Below are 3,454 nucleotides of genomic sequence, written 5' to 3'. Positions count from 1 at the left end.
AGGAAGTCCTAATTCTTAGTTTTAGTAAGTGTTCTATGGCCATGCAAGGTGAAGCTGGATGTGGGGTAGACAGTCTATTCTCTGTATTACTTTTGTAACTTTTCTGTAAGTACAAATTCAACTTAGAAACAACCTGCAAAATCACAGGGGTGGGTTGAGGGGCTGTGCAAAGGAGAGCACTGGTGGATCCCAGAGCCCTTCCTTGCATTTGTCTCCATCTGTCAGAGCACCTGCCTTGATGGTTAGTGTTTGGCTCCTTCGCCAGCCCTAGAGCAGGAAGCTCTGGAGGATGGTCTCCCTCCATATTCTCGGTACCTGGCACAGAAGGGCATGCAAAGATGTGTTGAATGAATGAGTTGAATGGGATCCTGGTATCTAAAATGGAAGCAGAATTGTCCTCCACTTCAGAGAAACTGACCAGGTGGGTCAGCCTGGTGTCCTGAGGAATCTGGGCATGGAGCCAGAGTGAAATGCAATTGGTTCTGAGTAAATCTCCAGGTTGTGCTGTCCCTCTGGGCTCCTTTGGGTGGTTGGAGGAGCTAGTGCTCATCTGAAAGGCCTTAGAGGGGCAACTGGAGCACAACTCCCTAGAGGTCTGTGCTCCGAGTTTCTTCCTGTAGTTTCCGCCTCCTCTCTGCTGGCTTATTCTTTGGTTTTTCTCTGATGTGATTTGTGTGTGTGTGTGTGTGTGTGTGTGTGTGTATGTAGTCGTTCAGTCGTGTCTGACTCTTTTTGACCAATCAGGCTATAGACCGATAGGCTCCTTTGTCCATGGGATTCTCCAGGCAAGAATACTGGAGTGTGTTGCCATTCCCTTCTCCAGGGGATCTTCCCAACCCAGGAATGGAACCGGCATCTCCTGTGTTTCCTGCACTGCAGGTGGATTTTTTACCCATGGAACCACTGGGCAAGCCCATTTGATTTGTAGAAGCTCTTTATGAATTCTCAATATGGAGACTTTTTTGCCTATATGCAATATTTTATATCAGGTTCTCTTGATGAAAAAAAGATTTTTTTGTTTTAAATATAATCCAATCTATCAATCTTTTTCATATAGTTTGTGTCTTTTCTGTACTATTTTCTTCCCCATCTTAAGTCATAAAGATGGTTTCCTGTATTTTCTTCTGAAGGTTTAAGACTTTTCTATTTTAAATTTCATTTTTAATCCACCTGAATTTTGTTCTGGGTAAAAGTATAGTGTCATAATCTAATTTTATTTTTACATATGGAAATTCAGTTGTCCTGGCAGCATTTATTGGATAGTCTGTTCTTTCTCCATTGACTCCAAATGTCACTTCTGTCATGTAAGGATGCTTGAATAAGAAAATAAGACTACTGGGTGTCTGCCATGGAAGATAGCTTAGAGCACACTCTTGGTTTTCTGATTTTCTGCCCCTTTCATGACTTGGGCTATTTTTAGAACTCCATAAACTATAGATGATGATGTAGATAACTAAAAACAATGCTAAATAATTCTCATCTATAAACATAGAAATAAATCCTGGATAGTGGAAGTTCATTTGATTTCCCTTGCACATTGCACATTCATTTCAACATTCCTGACCTATGGATATATCCATTCTTTGGCTTGCCTTTGAATGGGTTGTAAGGTCTTATCAATTCCTTTATTAATAATGAGTTAAAATAGAAATTTTAACATGTATTTGTATCTGTGTGAGAGTGATGGTTTTCCTTTTCTAAAAAATTATTCGTTATATATCCAAGACATATAGCTTTAAGAAAGCCCAAAGATGGGAATTCCTTGGTGGTCCAGTGGTTAGGACTCCATACTTTCACAGTCAAGGGCCTGGGTTCAGTTCATGGTTGGGGAAATAAGATCCCACAAGACACTCAGAGACCAAAAGAAAATAATAATAATAAAACCCAAAGAGAAACCATTGGTAGGTAGCAACTACTTACTTATACAAGCTCTTCCCATGTGAGCAGTTACAATAGGATACAATTAATAAGTGTTTAGACCCATTTCTTTAGGATGACAGCCCTAAGTACAGAGGCATGTTTTTGCTTATGACAGTGCTTTGGGTAGGGCTTCCCAGGTGGTGCTAGTGGTAAAGAATTCTCCTGCCAACGCAGGAGACAGAAGAGATGCGGGTTTGATCTCTGGGTTGGGAAGATGCCCTGGAGAAGGAAATGACAACCCACTCCAGTATTCTTGCCTGGGAAATCCCATGGACAGAGGAGCCCAGACTGGGCTACAGTCCATGGGGTTGCAAAGAGTCAGGTAGGACTGAAGCAGCTTAGCACACATGCAGTGCTCTGGGTGACTGGGGGAAAAACCCAAATAGAACACATATTCTGATATGTCTCATAAGCATTACAAGGGAACTTCCCAAAATTGAAGTAATGGTAGAATCAACACCAAACATCTGGAATGAAGGTGCCTGATTCAACAAGGCAGAAGATAATGAAGTTTCCAGAAGCTTCCATCACCCATGCATTCCTCAATAAATATTTACTGAGCACCTGCAAGTGAAACCGTTGGGTGGCATTTTGGGGACACTCCGAGGAGCTCCAATCCTTTATGCCTCAGCACAGAAAGAATTCAGTGAGAGAAAAAGTGATAACTAAGAAATTATTAATTAGATTAGGACATTTGTGAGGCTTATAAATGGGTGGGCTAGAGGATGCCATCCCCTGAGAAGTTACTGGGCTAAAGTTTTATAATCAAAGGAAAACTGAGGCCGGGGGAAAGACCACTTTCTCCATCACTTTTGAGTAGACACTATGCTTCCATCATCGGCAACTCCTTCATTGGGCAGAAGAATTTTCTTGTCCCTACATGGTCAAGACAAGACTGTCACGGCACTATGGAAATATTATTTCAGGCCTCAGTTCAATGAGGGCCTTTACTTTGAAATTCACCTTTGCATAAATGATTTCTTTTTATGTGTGCAGAGAGCATGTCCTAGGGATCATTAACTTACTGAGCTCACTGGGCAGGATGTGACCTCAGGCCACCATTGTTTTATTGTTTGGGGGCACGTCTCATGCTTCTGTTGAATGGTTTTGTTGCTAAGCAGGCCTGCTTGGTTTTGTGGTTAAGCCAACCTGCTTTCTTAAATGATCATTAACTTATAAGGGTCTCCCATATTTTTTCTACTTACAATCCCCCAGTGGAATTATTTAATCACCTACTTTGTTCCTTTACTCTGTTCCTATCACAAGTGCTATGCTCAGTCTTAATGCAATAAATCAAGAAGTAAAAGTCTCTTCAGTGGGTTGAAACTAATTTCCTAATCCAAAGTGGAACTTACCCCCTCTGCCACCCACCCATGAACTCTACAAAGAGAGATATGATGACATGAGAGGACACAAGAGATGTGACTTGGATCTGAGCAGGTCAAAGAGCAAGTTGTGCTGCCTCCTGTCCCAGCTGCAGGGACTGTGAGGGCTTGTACCTCTCCTGCTATGGGCAAGGACATGTGGTCCCTGC

This window comes from Bison bison, unplaced genomic scaffold (assembly GCF_000754665.1).
Source record: "Bison bison bison isolate TAMUID 2011002044 unplaced genomic scaffold, Bison_UMD1.0 scf7180017864217, whole genome shotgun sequence".
Classification (NCBI taxonomy): Eukaryota; Metazoa; Chordata; class Mammalia; order Artiodactyla; family Bovidae; genus Bison; species Bison bison.
Note: the sequence above shows the minus strand (reverse complement) of the source record.